Raw genomic sequence first — 18,561 nt, forward strand, 5'->3', positions numbered from 1 at the left:
TTCATCTACTGAGATCATCATATGGTTTTTATTCTTCAGTTTGTTAATATGGTGCATCACATTCATTGGTGTATACTGAAGAATCCTTGCATTCCTGGGATAAACCCCACTTGATCATGGTGTACAATACTTTTAATGTGCTGTTGGATTCTGTTTGTGAGGTGTTTTTTGAGAATGTTTGCATCTACGTTCATCAGTGATATTGGTCTGCAGTTTTCTTTTTTTGTTACATCTTTGTCTAGTTTTGGTATCAGGGTGATGGTGGCCTTGTAGAATGAGCTTGGGAGTGTTCCCCCCTCTGCTATACTTTGGAAGAGTTTGAGAAGGACAGGTGTTATCTCTGCTGTAAATGTTTGATGGAATTCTCCTGTGAAGCCACCTGGTCCTGGGCTTTTACTTGTTGGAAGATTTTTTTTTTTTTTTTTTTAGTGGTACGCGGGCCTCTCACTGCTGCGGCCTCTCCCGTTGTGGAGCACAGGCTCCGGACGCACAGGCTCAGTGGCCATGGCTCACGGGCCTAGCCGCTCCGTGGCATGTGGGATCTTCCCGGACTGGGGCACGAACCCGTGTCCCCTGCATCGGCAGGTGGAATCTCAACCACTGCGCCACCAGGGAAGCCCTGTTGGAAGACTTTTAATCACAGTTTCAATTTCAGTGCTTGTGATTGGTCTGTTTATATTTTCTATTTCTTCCTGGTTAAATCTTGGAAGGTTGTGCTTTTCTAAGAATTTGTCCATTTCTTCCAGGTTGTCCATTTTATTGACATATAGTTGCTTGTAGTAATCTCTCATGATTCTTTGTATTTCTAATGTCAGTTGTTACTTTGGAGAGTTCGATATTTTTAAAGAAAACTTTTGGGAAGTAAAGCAATACTTTTGCAATAGTAATAATCATTTACATTTGTATTTTTCATTTTGTATTCTCATAAGGACACAACTAAAACTCTAATAAACTTTTTCAATAGTAATAATCACCACTTACATTAACTATTTTTTATTTTCATAAGACTGCAATAAAGTAAAATGATTAATCTCTAATCATTTACATATTATAGGTAATAAAGCTACACAAAATCAAAAACGTATATATAGCGAAATATATACCTAGTAAAATCTACAGGCATGGATAAAAAGATTCCCTTTACTTCTGAAGAGGTTAAAAGTTGTCACAAGATATCAATCCTTGAAAAACTTCCAAAAAAAAAATAGAAAGTGAGAAATTATTTTTATCTGTACAAGATTCATATTCCTGGTCTCTCCCAGGATTATTTCACTACTACTAAACAGTTACTAGAATTTTTGTACATGTTCACTGTAGAAATCACAGATATTTTTAAAAGGAAAAGAAAGCTTCACTTATAATACAAGTGCTCAGAAATAACAAAAATTATCATATTTTTGTACATATTTTTGTCTAAGATAAGACCATAGTCTTCTTGTGTTTATATATAATGAAATTGATTTTTTTTCTCAATATTCTACCAAAGTACATCTCTGCAGGTCAACATACATCTGTTATCTATGCCACCTTCAATGGTCACATATTACTCCATACCAGATACACTGCAATTTATTTATAAAATCCTTTGAGTTCGTCTTAATACATTGCTATTTTAAGCAGTGTTGAGAACAACAAATTGTATGTTACCTATCTCTAATTTATCTCTAATTATTTACCTCTAATTTGTATAAAGAGAATTGATGTGTAAAGGGAATACACATTTTTTAAATGTGGTACTTATCACCAAATTGCCTATTTGAAAAGTCAAAAGCAACTCAGACTTTAAACAGCAGTATAAGTACCACTGCTCTTCATCTTCACAAACTTTGTGAAGGGAAAATGGTTTTTCATTCCTCTTTAACTTAAATTCCTTTTCTTACCAGAAATGCTAAATTTTTTTCCTATATCCATTGGTCACTTATGGATATGCAAAAAAGTACGTTGCTCAATTTCAAATTAGAGTTTCTTTCCCCTTACTGATTTCAAAGAATTCTCTGTAAAGTGAAGATATGTTTTCTTGCCTGATACAAATACGTTGATATATTTTAAAAGCTCATTGTCTTTTATTTTGTTAATCTTCTTTTCTGATCTACAGAGGGTTTTAATTTTTTAATGTTGTTAAATCAACCTCCAGAATTCTTGCTTTTGAAGTCATTCTTAGGAAGGTCTTTGTCAGCACAAAAAAAAAATGTATAAATAGAAATTTTGTTTTCTTCTGGTCGTTTTCTCACTTTGTATATTTAAAATTTTTGATCTGTACTCCATCTGAAACTTATTTTTGTGAGATAAAAATCTAGTTACTTTTCTCTAAATAGTTAGCAGTTTACTCCTGCACCATTTACAAACAATTTATTTTTTCCTTCTAATATGAAATGTCATCAGTTCAAGTTCTAAAGTCTTACATATATTTGGATGTTTGGGCATTTTCTATTCTGTTCCATTCACTTATCTGTCTTTTCAGTTGTTAGTAAATGAATAATTTGTGGGAACTTACAGCACATTTTGACATCTAGAAGGGCAAACCTTTGTCTACTACATAAAACTTTTCATTTCATCACAACAAATAAAGAAAGCATGTGTAACTCAAAAATTTTTAAACCACCATCTGCCTATTTGGTTTAAATATGGGAAGACCATACATTTTAAGAAAATGAGTCTTCCTATTCAAGGACACAACCATCTTCCCACTTCAAAGCTGTCTTCTAAGGTCCTTCAGTAGAGAACATATATACATAGGTGTACACTGATATAAAACGGATACTGCAGGCTTCCCTGGTGGCACAGAGGTTAAGAATCCGCCTGCCAATGCAGGGGACACAGGTTTGAGCCCTGGTCGGGGAAGATCCCACATATTGTGGAGCAACTAAGCCCGTGCGCCACAACTACTGAGCCTGCGCTCTAGAGCCCACAAACCACAACTACTGAGCCCGCATGCCACAACTACTGAAGCCTGTGCACCTACAGCCCGTGCTCCACAACAACAGAAGCCACCCCAATGAGAAGCCCACGCACTGCAACGAACAGTAGCCCCCACTCGCTGCAACTAGAGAAAGCCCACGTGCAGCAGTGAAGACCCAGAACAGCCAAAAATAAATAAATTAAAATAAATAATTTTTTTAAAAAAAGAATCCGTCTGCTAATGCAGGGGACACGGGTTCGAGCCCTGGTCCAGGAAGATCCCACATGCTGCAGAGAAACTAAGCCCATGGGCCACAACTACTGAGCCTGCGCTCTAGAGCCGGCAAGCCACAACTACCTAGCCCACGTTCCACATCTACTGAGCCCACGTTCCACAACTAACTGAGCTCGCGCGCCTAGAGCCCGTGCTCCACAACAAGAGAAGCCACCACAATGAGAAGCCCGTGCACGGCAATGAAGACCCAACACAGCAATAAATAAATTATTTTTTTTAAAAAAGATACGGGATTGTATCTGAGGAATTTTTAGTCCAGAAGTTGATCTGTCATGAGAATTATTTTCCTCATTATGCACTTCTCTGTAACATATAACATTACGGTATAAAAATGTGTACATTAAAAATAAGATGCTGTTCATGTTTAATTTCGTTTCTGTGATTACTGACATTCAGCCAAATGACTTTAAAACTGTCAGTAAAGTGCTCTATAAGGGGAATCATGAGCGGGTCCGAAACCAGCTAAGGCTTTTTGCTGCCTATAAAGTCTGCGGGGCGCGGGACCCCACGTAGGTGTCCACGAGCCTCGGAGGGGAAACTGACAGCAGGGGCCCCACCCAGGCCCGCCCCGCCTCCTCCCGCCCGCCCCGGTTACCTGTTCATCTTGTCCCTGTCGTTCAAGCCATTCTTCCCAAGCAACAGAATCTGCTGCACTTTGGCTACGTTGCCCACGCGGGCAGCTTTGTGGACCTTCCCGAGATCCTTGTGTCGGATGTGGTACTCGGGCCGGGAGTTGACCCGATTACCGCTCTCTCTCCGCGGGCTGGTGGAGGAGCCGAAGAGCGACTCGCCCTTCTTACTTCCGAAGCCAAAAATCTTCTTCATCGCAGAGCCTACACGCTTCAGACACACCTCCCCTCCCCCTCGGCTTCTCACAGTCTCCTGAGCCTAACACTAGCGGTATAGATAAGCCAACGCGGTCTAGCCACAACATCCCAGCTGGGAAGCTCCGCGGTTTCTCATCTTTCAGCCCAGAATAACCGTAGCCAAGCGATACAGCTAAACACAGTGCGCGTGCACGCCTTGTAAGACGGCGTCACTGCGCTTGCGCACAGAGGCACGGAGCGCAGGAGTGCCCAGTGCGCATGTGCGAGGTCCAACCGTCACAAATCTCTGCGATTGTTTGTGGGACGCGCTGGGTTGTTTTCCAACGATGGTACGAGCTGGCTGGGCGTTTCTGGACATTTGGAAATTTTAGAATCTCCCGTGAGAGAGTCGTCTTCGCATGCGACTGGGGCTAGAGTGGCGTGGAGCTTCAGGATGCAGAAGGTCTCGTCCCCCAGAGAGCTCCCCTAAAAATACTCTGTAACAATCTCCTTATCCCTCAGTTTATTCCTTTCCACATCCCTCTGGGCCCCAGGCTTTCTCCATGGAATTTAACAGATGTAACTACAGAAAGCTGTTTTCATGGTTCCAGAGATTGTGGCGACAGGTGTCATCAAGTGCAAACTTAGGAGAAACCAACGCAGTTTCTCCAGGTGAAATGAAGACGCGTTTCCGCGTGCCTCCTGACCCTTCCCTGTGGCCCAGCGTTCCGTCTGCACATTTTCTTCACCTATATTTTAGTTTTTGCTTTTATTTTCCCCTAATTAAGTCTCTAAATTCAAGATTTATTTTGGAGCATGGTGTAACATATGAGAACTTTTTAAAAAATGGTTATCCACTTGTCCCAAACAGTCCATCTTTCCTCACCTAGTTTACCCCTTAATCTTACATTTAATTCTCGGATGTTTTTTCTGTTTCTGGGTTTTCCATTCTGGTCTGCTTCTTCTAGCGTCAGTAGTGTGTAAAATAGAAATATCTATTACAGGTCCAAGGTTTCCCTCCTTAGTCTTCCTTTTCAGTATTCTCTTGGGAATGTTTACCTCTACATTATTTGAGATGAATTTTTAATCACTATGCCAAGCTAAAGAGAGATCTTAGTGAGATTTTGATTGTAATTAGGTGAAGAGAATTTTAACTGAGAATCAGTCTCTTGTATCAGTGTATCCAGGTACATGTTATGTCTCTCAATTTGTCTTATTTTATGTCCTTCATTAGCCTTTGGTAGCTTTTTTCATTATGTAAATCCTGTACACTTCTTGATATATCTGTATCTGGGCGCTTTTTTTTCTGTAATGGTATATTATTCTTTCATTATAATTTGTAAACGATTATTGTTTGATATCTGTGTATTCGTTTGACAACAAGAGTGAAGAACTTTTTTAAGCTATAATTTTGTAACAGGAGAAAGAGTTGATAGTTTCTGGCAGTACTTAAGGAAGGCACAAACTGGTTGGTATAGATTGAAGAATATTGAAGAATAGTATGCAGATGAAAAAAATCAAGTAGAATGCAAACAAGTACTCTGTTTTTTATTGAAGTATAAGATCGTTGCTACAAATTTAAAAAATCAATATAGCTAAATTTCCCTAAAATTCTATTAGCCAAATTTTTCAGTAATTAGCTAACTAATAGGGACATCTAACTTTCGTGTTTCCTCTTAATAGTCTCTTTGCTCCCTTGCTTTATCCACCCAAATCTGTTTCCCACTCCTAAATCTAATCATCATAGTGACCTTATGGAATCTTATCATCTCCATTGTTATGAAACCTCTTATGCTTTATCTTTGTCCCATATCTTTAAAATTTCCCAAACTTTAAATAATCTTTTCCCTTGCTTCCATCTTTCTCTACCTGCAATTTGTGTTTCCATCTTTATTCCATTTCTTAGGAATAAAGCAAAATAGGTTGACTCCATACTCCATACTGGTAGAAACAGGCGACTGTATACAGAAACTCCTTTTAATGTAGTACTTGATCCAGTAATTATACAATTACTGTAATTATACAGTTACAATACAATTAAACCAAACCTGGTATTGTGGGTGAAACAGACAGAAGCAGAAGCAGGCTCACAACAACAGTTAATACAAAACCAGCTATCCCAAAACTCAGCAGGTTCCTATTACATTTGTTGATGATTTCAAGATCAAAATCATGTTAATGATTTTAAGAATTTTGATTAACCAAATTAAAAAGTAACAGATACCACCATTGCACAAGATGCACCAGCAAAATTTGAAAGTTTGGCAGCCATATTTTACAGCAAGACAAATGCGTAGATATTAATTTAGGTACTTATTCTTCAGAGGCCATTTAATGCCATTTTGTGCTTTGTAGGTTGAATGATTTGACAACAAATTGCTTGGAATTAGTGACTCAGAAGTCAGGTGTCCAGACCTTCAGCAGAAATTGCTGCTGGGGGAATTCCCTGGAGGTCCAGAGGTTAGGACTCCTCGCTTCCACTGCAGCAAGCACGAGTTCCATCCCTGGTTGGGGAACGCGGCACAGCCAAAAAAATAAAAAGAAAGAAAGAAAGAAAGAAAGCAATTGTGCCGAAAAACTCTGGAGGGAGGCAGGGTCCCTGTTGAAGTGATAGCTGGTTCCAGGACAGTGTCTTCACTGGTGAAAGAGCAATGAACAAAAACAAAACAAAAAACAAACAAAAAAACATTTCTCAGGTCTATCCAGCTTAGCTGGACCAAATGGTTTTGATGTGTGTGACTGGTTTCCACTCTGATCACCCACAATTTTCTTCCTATGATAGCCCAACCAGAGAATAATCTTTTGTCCTCTATTTAACTCCGCAGTACTCCCCAGTGTGACCTATGAGACCAGTAAAGGCTCCCTATTGTGACATCTGAAGAAGACTCTGACACTTGCTGATGCAGCCTGGAATGAGGGTCAAAGACACTACCAGGCTGTAGGGAGATAAGAACCACACACCAGGACTCCAGGTAGGTTGTCAAGATTTGGTTGACTCTAGTGTTTCTGTATAGACCAGAGATACTCAAGGAGTATATGCTAGGCCAACTCTGAACTTCTGTATGTCCTTGTCAAATGCTACCTGGATCCCCAAGCACTTGAAAGCTAAGATTCCCAGATTTCTTTGCAAACAGATGCCCTCTAGAAAGTTGTTGCTTGGGGACTTCCCTGGTGGTCCAGGGGTTAAGATTTCACACTCCCAGTGCCAGGGGCCCAGGTTCGATCCCTGGTCAGGGAACTAGATGCCACATGCTGCAACTAAAAGAGCCCAAGTGCTGCCAACTAAGACCTGGCACAGCCAAATAAATAAATAAATTGTTTTAAAGTAAAGTTGCTTAGAGCTCCCATGCCTATCTAAGACTCAAATAATGCCCTGGTGGTTTCCTGCATATTTATTTAATAATTATTTATTTAATATTTATTTAACATATGTTAATGGAACTAATAATGTCAGAGTAATACCTGTTTTATGATGAAAAACATGTTATGGATGCCTTAACAAATTCAGGTGGATCCAGTGTAATCACAAGGGTCCTTCATATGTGGAAGGAGGAGGCAGGAGTGTCAGAATGATGTGAGAAAGACTCGACAGGTCATTGCTGGCTTTGAAGATGGAAGGGGCCACAAGCCAAGGAATACAGGTGGCCTCTACAAGTCGGAAAAGACAAGAAAACTGATTGTCCTCTAGAACCTCCAGAAAGGAATGCAGCCTTGATGTTAGCTCAGTGAGAATCATTTCAGACCTCCGACCTCCAGAACTATACTATAAATATGTGTGGTTTTAAGCCACGAAATTTGTGGTAATATGTTAAGTGGCCATAGCAAATTATGGAGGGAGGGAGCTAGGAAGAATGGAAGAAGTGAAGATAGAGGGCAACAAAGAGGACTGGGTAGAGAGAGTCTAAAACTGCAGCACAGTTCTAACAACATTTCTGGCCAGGCCAAAGGGGAATCCTGGAGCCAAAGTCATATGATAAATAAATCCTGCATCTTCCAGGAGTGGGCCTGTATTTTACCCCTATTGTGGGTACAATGGCTGGGAGCAGTCGTGGGAAGCATGGGCATAGGACAGACGCAGACGTGGATCCAGAAGGACAGCTGCTGGGGCTGTCAGTCTACTATGTGTCCCAAGTAGGTTCCCCAGTTTGTCCAGGACTGGGGCATTCTTGGGACACAGGACTATCAGTGATAAAACCAAGACAGTCCTGGGAAAACTGGCATGGTTTGTTACCCTGTCCCTAGCACTGGAGACCTGACCTGAGCATTTTCGTGCCCAACATACCCCTCATCTCTGTGGCCCCCTTAGGATAATTTCTGCTTATCATGGCAGTTTATAGCTGGAAAGAATTTTCACCCTCTTCCTACCTTGGCTACCTAGCCAGAGTAGACACCATCTGTGACTCCTGAGATTCCATAGGCAGACTGGGGTGTTTGTAACTTTTCTTTGTAACTCTCAAACATTGAAACTCACTAGGAATGCAAGTTAAAATTTCAGCTGTTTTACTTCCATACTTCTCTCCCATAGAATCCAGACTATCCCCTGTGTCCCTGACCCCCCAGCATTGTGAGGATATGGAGCGTCAGTTGGCAACGTGCCTACTTTAGCCCTTCCAACGAGGGTCTTTGCTTCCTATGAGGAGAAGGCACTGAGCTTATTTTCTCTTATTCTTCTTATTATTCTCTTATTGGTACTGAGCTTATTTTCTCATGACTACAGTCAGCCAGCAATGCACTTCCATCTACAAGAAAAATGGGTTGGCATCTCTACTTCATAAAGTCTTAAGCCGTTTTTTGCTCCAGAGTCTGTGGCAAACATAGGACCTCTTAGTTTTATAGGGAGTTGGTACCAAGAAAGGTGTAATGGCCATCCCCTTTGTGGCCAAACTTTTTTCACTGGAAACAAATTAAGCACCTCAGTCACCAACCTGGGACCCAAGTGGGTTCTAAGAGGGGAAGGAGGTAGGGCAAAAGCTTAACATCACCCCTCAGAACCTTGCACATGGGGGACCCAGTGTTAGGGGAATGAGGCATAGTTACATCCACTCACTACTAAGGTGTTCCTTCTTTCATATTTATTATTTATATTTTCTAACTTTTCAGCAATAAACATATGTTGCTTTTGCATAGACATATAGTGATTTGTTTCTAGTTAAAATAAAATAGCTTTAAATATATTTAAAGAAAGTTAAGATAAATTAAATACTTTCTGTTAGATTATAAAATATATAATTAGTAAATATAAAAATATAATTATTAAATACTAGCCTACAGAAGAATAAGCATATTACTGGAAAACAGTAAGAGGTGAGAATGTATTAACATAAGAGAAACTATACAAATCAATGAGAATGATATAGATTATTAATAAATGGTTTGGGAAAAATCAATTTGTGATAAGAAGTTAACTACATATCTCAACATATACACCAAAAGAAACTCCAGGTTAGTAAAAATGTTTAGTCTTTTTAATGAAACCACTAAATATTTTAGAAGAAAATATGGATGAGTGGTATTATTTGTAAATTTTTGAAGATTTTTCAAACAAAAACAATGGAAGTGTCAAAAGAAAATATCAGTACATTTGGCCACATAAAATTTGTGACCAAAAAATTTAGTATAGGGCATTCCCTGGCAGTCCAGTGGTTAGGACTTGGTGCTTTCGCTGCCAGGGCCGGTGCAGCCACACACACACAAAAAGTATAAATGGGGCTTCCCTGGTGGCGCAGTGGTTGAGAGTCCGCCTGCCAATGCAGGGGACACGGGTTCGTGCCCCGGTCCGGGAAGATCCCACATGCCACGGAGCGGCTGGGCCCGTGAGCCATGGCCGCTGAGCCTGTGCGTCTGGAGCCTCTGCTCCGCAATGGGAGAGGCCACAACAGTGAGAGGCCCGCGTACCGCAAAAAAAAAAAAAAAAAAAGTATAAATGCAAATACAGATAAGGCATTAACATGTATAATTAATAAAATTAATTAATTTTATTAATAAATAATAAAATACTTAATATTAATAATTAATAAAACATTGTTTACAATCAAGGAACTAAATTTTTTCAAAAGATTTTTTTATGTGTACCATTTTTAAAGTCTTCACTGAATTTGTTACAATATTGCTTGTTTTATGTTTTGGTTATTTTGGCTGTGAGGCATGAAGGATCTCAGCTCCCCAACCAGGGATCAAACCCACACCCGCTGCATTGGAAGGCGAAGTCTTAACCACTGCACCGCCCGGGAAGTCCCCTAAATTTTTTTTTTAATGATCAAAGGATACAGTCAGTTCACAAATTAACCATGGGTACCAGAAGCTTTCTACTCTTACTTGATATGGATAGGGGTTCAACTTCATCATCTTGCTTCAAGACAACATTTGCTCATCAAATGCTGATAATTCTGTGGTAGTTTAATCCACCGAGATCTTGATATTCTCACTACCTTACAGGACATCAAATTTACCCATTATGTGGATGACTTCATGCTGATGGTATTAGGTGCATAGGAAATAGGAGATAGTTTGAAAGTTCTGGTCAAAATTTATTTTCCCACTGTTATGATTTATGTTAACCCTCTTAAAAAAATCAGCATTATCCATTTAAAGAAATATTTCCCCCAGAGTTAAGCACAAATCCTAAACATCACCTTGGCATCACAAGTAATTTACAAAATGTAATGCTAACCATATAATCAGTTCTAACAGTGACCAACAGCAGCTTTGGTGGATAAATGAAATTTGTGATTCGGGGTACTGAGAAGCATAGTAACAGTTCACTTTTAGAAAAGGTGTATTTAAAAAAACAGGTGTATTTTTTATAAAACCCAACCAAGAGAGACATTCTTTTTACCTTATATGTACTCCTTTAGCAACTCTTTCTTCAAATTTTATATGAGAGGATTTGAGATCTTATGACACTAAGAAGAAGCATGAACCTAAGAATCTTAAAATCTAACAAGGATGAAGAAGCATACAGAAAGTGGAACCAGGGTACAAGTATGCACTTGCCCTCCTATCAACTTCCCAAACAGGAAGAAAAAAAATCACATTAAGTTTTGATAAATTTTGAAGTCAGTTTTCTTTGCGCTATAACAGTATAAAACATTATCTTCCAGCAAAATTAAAAATAAAAATTATGAACCTTTTGGCCTAGCAGAGTTAATGCTGACAAGATGCTTCTACTTGGTGGGAGCTATGCTCCCTCCACCAGGAAACATTGTGCATCAGGCTTTGCATAGTGTTTTTTTTTAAATTAATTAATTAATTAATTTAGGCTGCGTTGGGTCTTCATTGCTGCACGCGGGATTTCTCTAGTTGCAGCGAGCGGGAGTTACTATTCCTTGCGGTGCGTGGGCTTCTCACTGCGGTGGCTTCTCTTGTTGCAGAGCACGGGCTCTAGGAGCGTGGGCTTCAGTAGTTGTGGCACGTGGGCTCAGCAGTTGTGGCTTGCAGGCTTTAGAGTGCAGGCTCAGCAGTTGTGGCACACGGGCTTAGTTGCTCCGAGGCATTTGGGATCTTCCAGGACCAGGGATCGAACCCGTGTCCCCTGCATTGGCAGCAGATTCTCAACCACTGCACTACCAGGGAAGCCCCAGGCTTTGCATAGTTTGATTCACACATTTCTTATAATCATTCAGTCATTTGATATTTTGGTTATAGTTGATTTGGGTTTCTTTTTAGATAACGATGCTTATTTCCAAATAATATAAACAGTCTCTCTTTTGTTCTTCCTGGAAATTCTTTAGCAACCATCTTCTCCAATCCTCCATATCTTGTCTCTTCTTTCTCTGTCTTCTTGCAACTCTGTCTCTTTCATCACCTAGTTCAGAACTTCCAGGAGAGTTATACAGACATTCCTAACATCTCAAGTTTACCAACAACTGGTCTTTAACATGCCTCAGGACTGTGAATGGAGGCAACTGGTTGATCAAAGATAAAACACATCTTGTATGAAATCAATCCAGAATACTTAAGGAGTTTCACATGCTGCAGGTCTTAAAGTTATCTTTTTATCCAGTTAACAGATCCTTCTATGTAAAAGATACTGTTAGCCTGGCACTCAGTCCTACCTTGCACATTTTATCTTCCAAAAAAGAAGGCAGATTTTCCTCAGGAAGACATTCCATCTTCTTTATTGTTACAGTCACTGCGATATTTTCAAAGACGAAAAAACCACTTACTACTCATGTTCTCTATGGCATTATTTAACCATCTATGGAGAATCTGACCCATCTGTTCCAGTGCTCTGCCTGATGGGGGAATTAGGATCAATCTACTGAATGCCTATTATTCTTTCACTCACTGAAGATTTTTTAGCTGTCTACTTATAAAGCACTGCATTTAGTCTTAGAGATACCAGTGTTCAAGACTCCTTCCTAGAACTCAACACCAGGTGGGAAAAGGCAGACACAGAAACAATAAATTAGAGAACAGCTTTTTTCTTCTTCTTCTTCTTTTCTTTTGGCCGCGCCATGTGGCATGCAGGATCTTAGTTCCCGGACCAGGGTTTGAACCTGTGCTCCCTGCATTGAGAGTGTGGAGTCCTAACCACTGGACCACCAGGGAAGTCCCCAATAACAGCTTCTTATGAACATACAAATCAAATGCTATGGAGAAAAACAGTTGGACACGTAGCCTAAATGGAAAAGGGCTATAGAGCAAGACTAAGAAGTCATCAGCATACAGATGATACAAAAATATAGAGAGAAGCTAAAAGGACAAAGGATATATAACCTTAGAGTTTACCAACATAAAATGGAGAGCAAAGAATAAGATCCCACAAAATAATTCCTGAATTTTAACATAATCATAAAAATGTTATCAACAGAATAAAGGGAGAAATAAGAGCTGTAATCAACTAAAAGCAGTTTCTCTTGTCCCCATTTTAACAATAAATAGATCATTCTACTAAATCCCTAGATTAGCTATTTCAATATTAAAAGTATTAAACTGATAATGAATATGGAAATATAACATGACTAAATTGCATAGGAATTTTAAGGGGAAAGAATACTGAACCATAATATAGTACAATAAAATATCATATAAGGGGGAAGAGGAAATAAAATCATATAAAAATACCAAGACATTTATGTTGCTTCCATGATGTTTTGGATATTGCAAATAGTGCTGCTATGAACACCGGGGTGCATGTATCTTTTCGATAAATATCCACTGACAGGTGAATGGATAAAGAAGATGTAGCATACATATACAATGGAATATTACTCAGCCATAAAAAAGAATGAAATAATGCCATTTGCAGCAGCATGGATGGACCTAGAGATTATATTAAGTGAAGTCAAGTCAGAGAAAGACATCATGATATCACTTATATGTGGAATCTAAAAAAAATGATACAAATGAACTTATTTTATTTACGAAGCAGAAACAGACTCACAAACATAGAAAACAAGTTTATGGTTACCAAAGCGGATAGCAGGGGGGCGGTGGTCGGAGATAAATTAGGAGTTTGGGATTAACATATACATACTACTATATATAAAACAGATAAGGACCTACTGTATAGCACAGGGAACTATACTCAATATCTTGTAATAACCTATAATGGACAGGAATCTGGAAAAGAATATATATAGATATATATGTATAACTGAATCACTTTGCTGTACACTTGAAATACAACACTGTAAATTAACTATACTTCCATAAAAATTTAAAAAAATACCAAGACATTAGAAGCTTTGTTAAAATAGTTACTCACACACATATCCCATACATGATTATGATGGAAATTACACAAATATTTCAATTTTGAAAAATCTTATGAATAGAATTATATCACCCAGAAAAGTGTTCAAACAAAAATCTGTTAATATATGTAACCACTATTTTTGACTCATGGGATATAATTAGAAGGCAACTTCATCTCCCACTACCCTTTTAAATATTCAGAGGTTCTTCTCCCAACCCAGGTTGAAAACCCTTACTCTCAAGTAATAAGAAGTCCAGAGTTGCTTTAACTCACAAAGCACTGAAAAACAATGTCCAGCCCCACATAACATACAGAACTATAAAAATGCCAAGTCAGAGTTAATCAGCTAGGCCATGCTACAGGCAGACCACCTGCAGTAGGGGTGGAAGGCAGGCATGGTCCCCTCCTTTCCTGCTTCATCCCATCCTTCCTCCTTCAGCTGGCTAATCATGGTTTCCCATGCTGCCAGGTTCAAAACTGCAGGGGGCTGTAGAGTTCTTATGTGAGATGGTTCTGAGCAGTCTGGATCTGGCAATTGTTTTAAAGCTGACTCTCTCTCTCAGGGGCATTTCCGTGCCCACAGCTGTTCTCACCTGTAACTCCCTTGACCTAAGTGAATGTAATCCATTCTTTCTTCTTAGCTCTTAAGGAATCCAGAGCCCCTCTTTGGACTATCCTGTTCTGAGGCCTGTTCACGCCTCTAAGTGGCCTTTTGTGCGGTATCCAATGTGGATCCACCACCAGGGCTCATTTTCTCTCTTTCACGCTTGACTAACGTCCTCGATAAGCACTCAAACAGTCTGTCAAAGCAAATGCTGAGAGTGCAGAACAGTCTCAACACATTAGCAGTTCTTCTCCTGTCCTGAACCAAAGTAACCTACGAGTTCCTTCAGATTCCAGGTTCCCTGGGTATGAGTTACATACCTGCTCCCAGAACTGCAGGAGATTAGATTCATATCGAGTTCCCCAAACCAGGTTTTACAACCTCTCTCCCTCTCACCCTCTCTCTTTGGCAGCTCTGTAATTTCTTTTTTCATGAAATACATTCTCAAATTCATAACAGATTAGCTACCCATTATATTCCCATATGAAGCATTGATACATAACTAAATTAAGTTTCTGTTTTAAAAGGTGGGGAGGGGTGTGTGTTGGGGAATCACATTCTTGCCCAAAAGAATAGGGATTCATGTGACAAAATGGGGGCAGGGGAGAATCTGCATAGAAATAAAATCCTCAGTTCAAATGTATCAACTCTCCAAATTTTATGTCCACGAATAGGTGTTATTTTTTTCAATTCAAAGATCAAATCTACATTCCAACATATTTTATTAAAATATTACATACTTACATTAAGAAAAATGCTTATAACTAGCCAGATTGTAGTAACTCAGTATTTACTTTAAAATGAATATGAACAAAGAATATCTAAAAACAAAACATGTATCAATTACCACAAGTAATCTATTTAATAGGTATAGGTTACTTGTAAAACTCTGGCATTGGGGTAGCTTTCAATGGACAGCTTTAAAAAGTTTACAAGTCCTCTCAAAGTCCATCCTTATTAAACTGATTTGGTTGAAATGTGATTCAGAATAAGCTGGGGAAATATACTTTTGGCATGATGAGGGGAGGAGGTTGACAAATCATCTCCATTTTTTAAAAAGCAGCTATAAATTTGGATAAACTGTTTAATAAAACAGCCATTTCAGCACTCTGGAAATTAACTGAAGATCTACAACAAACTAAGAAGTGCTTATTCATGAAACCCAGTTAGGGAAAGAACCTGTGAGCCTGTGGGATTACTGTGCTGCCACATCCTGGGCCAGGTCTACGGGTGCAGTAGTTCAACCAGGGCAACAACAGACCCAGGGAACAAGACTTGTTGTCACTGCCAGAGGGGACTCATTTGATATGATGCATTGTAAGTTAACCTGGGAGCTCAGTGGTAAGCAAACAAGGCTCAGTGAGGTTGTAGTCCTGTTTGGGGCAAACAACAGAGTAGCTAGGGATTTCACTGGAAGTCCTAGGAGGTAAGACAGCCATCTGGGTTGGATAAGCACTCTATATACTCCAGATGTACAGGCATGCAAAGCGGAAACTGAAGCTGATTCAGGCCACCCACATACCCATGGTTGCCAAAGCCTGCACATATGCACAAGGGAGAAGCAAAAAAGCCCATCAGAAAGCTCAGACCAGAGCAGACTTGAAAATGACCTGAACACTGTATGTACTTGCCAGCCCACACAGATCCATTGGCAGAGTGGAGGCCTGACTGATGGGGTTTGAACACAACCTCTGTCCAGTCTTTGGCTATATGCTAAGCTATGCAATCCAGCAGCAATGCTTAGGAAGCAAGATTTATTATTTTAAAAAATGAGTAGAGACATCGGTGACTGCACACTGCCGTGGAGACAGATTTCACAAATTTACTGGTGGCAAGTTACTAAATAAAACAAGAACAACCCTCGGGGGAAAAATTCAGAATTAGTAATTGCTACATTATCTGAAATTCAACAAGATTACAAAGCAAAGAAAGAAGAAAGTGTACCCTTACTGAGGAAGAAAAGCATTCAATAGGAACTGAGTATCTCCAGATGTTAGAATGAGCAAAGACTTAAAAGCAGCTATTATAAACAGGTTCAAAGAACTAATGGAATTCATGTTTAAAGAATTAATGAGAGCTATGATGAAAATGGTGCAATGCATGAAGAATCTCAGTAAAGAGATACAAGGTATATGAAAGAACCAGATAGAAACTTGGAGCTGAAAAATATAATATCTGAAATGAAAAATTCAGTTGAAAGAAGAAGAAAGAATCAGTGAACTTGAAGCTGAATCAACAGAAAGTATTCAATCTGAAGAGGAGAGGGAGAAAAGCAATGAAAAAAATGAACAAAGCCTCAGAGACCAGATCAACATATGTGAAAGGAGAATCCCAGAAGAAGAGAGAAAGGGCAAATAAATATATTTGAAGAAATAATTGCCAAAAATGTCTCAAATCTGATGAAAAACATTAATCTACAGATCCAAGAGGTTCAACGAATCCCAAGTAGGAAAAACTCAAGGATATCCACACTTATACACATCATAGTCAAACTGTTAAAAGACAAGACTAAGAAAAAATTCTTGAAAGCAGCAAGTGAAAACCTATTGGAAAAGGAGACCAAAATTACCATTAACAGCTGACTTTTCACCAAAAATAATGGAAATCAGAGGCTGTGGGACGACACACTCAAAGTGATTAAAGAATAAACTGTTGGGCTTCCCTGGTGGCGCAGTGGTTGAGAGTCCACCTGCCGATGCAGGAGACGCGGCTTTGTGCCCCGGTCTGGGAAGATTCCACATGCCGCGGAGTGGCTAGACCCGTGAGCCATGGCCGCTAAGCCTGCGTGTCCGGAGCCTGTGCTCCGCAACGGGAGAGGCCACAACAGTGAGAGGCCCGTGTACCGCCAAAACAAACAAACAAACAAAAAAACAAGATCCATATGATAAAGGACTTGTCTTTGGAATATATGATCTCTTACAACACAGAAGACAACAACCCAAAGAGGGGAGGGAGGATTTCAACAGACATTTCTCCAAAGACGATATACAAATGACCAAAAGCCTAGCAGAGGATGTTCAAAATCACTAGTCCTAGGGAAATGTAAATTAAATCTACAATGAGATTCTACTTCATACCCACTAGATTGGCTTTGTCAAAAAGACAAGACTATAAGAAACACTGTACAAGATATGGAGAAATGGGAACCTTCATACACTGGTAGTTGGAACATTAAATTATATAGTTACTTTCAAAACAGTTCATCAGGTTCTTAACAAGTTAAACAGAAACTCACCACATCACACAGCAATTTCTAGAAGTCTACCAAGACAAATGAAAACGTGTCCACACAAAGACATGTATACTCATATATATATAAACACAGAGAGAAGGGGAGGGAAGGAGGGAGGGAGGGAAGAGAGGGGGAAGGGAGAAAGGAAGCAGGGGCTATAAAAAATGGGCAAATGAAAATAACTGGTATATCTGAATCAAGGGTATATGAGAATTCCTTGTATTATTCTGGTAATGTTTCTCTAAGTTTGAAAGTACATCAAAATTTTAAATTACCCAAATAAAGGGCAAGAATATCATGTAGCAAGCTCCCTCTACCAACCTCAACGAAGACCATATACAGCTTAAAAGTTACTAGAAAACTGTAGGTAATTTTAATAAAATCACTTCAAGAATATAGTATGGTTGTAAAACCACTACAATGTGCTCTAAAATAATTTTTCTACTGAGTTAAATAAAGTCATCTGTAAATTCTGTAACAGCACATTCATATTCACAAAATCTGACTGAAAAATAAACACAACTTTCCATTTCTAACACAGCATAATTCAAAAGTTCACTCTGAATGGGACTGGGTTTTTGGTTTTATTTTGGTTTTAACGCAAAGCATAATTACATAGTTATTCATAATTTGAGGTGTGTTACTTGTTTATTTAACAAAATACTGCTGCTCTGAAGTAAACTTCATTTTCAGAGTGATAGTAATGTTAAAATAAAAAAGACCATGAAAATGCAAGCTGCATTTTAAAAAGCTTATAATAATCATTTAAATTCCGATTGTATCTGTAGGTTCACAATTCTCTACTCTTAGATTTTTAAAAAAACACTTTATATATGGTCAATCTAGATCATAATTAAGTGCATCTTAATGAAGTTTCCACTGATGTATGTAGAAATATGATTTACCAATAGCCAAATAGCATCATTTCTTTATCAAAGATAAGTGGTACTATCTAGAAATAAAGACAATCCTTCAAGAATTTTATTTTCCTAAGTAAAAATACTTCCCAAGAGCTAAAGGCACAAT

General features: G+C 38.9%; 1 protein-coding gene and 1 pseudogene across 2 annotated transcripts in view; one reads left to right on the forward strand and one right to left on the reverse strand.

Annotated features, from left to right (window-relative positions):
* LOC309797578 (ankyrin repeat domain-containing protein 26-like) overlaps positions 1-4,210 on the reverse strand; it is a 96,602-nt pseudogene extending 92,392 nt beyond the window's left edge. Inside the window, exon 1 of the transcript XR_014296150.1 lies at positions 3,789-4,210. The product of XR_014296150.1 is annotated as an ankyrin repeat domain-containing protein 26-like (transcript). The remainder of the gene's footprint in view (positions 1-3,788) is intronic.
* Positions 4,211-4,323: 113 nt separating this feature from the next.
* The window catches only part of LOC309797575 (ankyrin repeat domain-containing protein 26-like), a 102,641-nt gene continuing 88,403 nt past the window's right edge, over positions 4,324-18,561 (forward strand). Inside the window, exons 1-2 of the mRNA XM_082646071.1 lie at positions 4,324-4,462; positions 6,825-6,971. The gene's annotated coding sequence lies outside the window, so the exon portion shown is untranslated. The remainder of the gene's footprint in view (positions 4,463-6,824; positions 6,972-18,561) is intronic.

Source organism: Mesoplodon mirus (assembly GCF_964341445.2).
Source record: "Mesoplodon mirus genome assembly, contig: HAP1_SCAFFOLD_751, whole genome shotgun sequence".
In the NCBI taxonomy this organism is placed as follows: Eukaryota; Metazoa; Chordata; class Mammalia; order Artiodactyla; family Ziphiidae; genus Mesoplodon; species Mesoplodon mirus.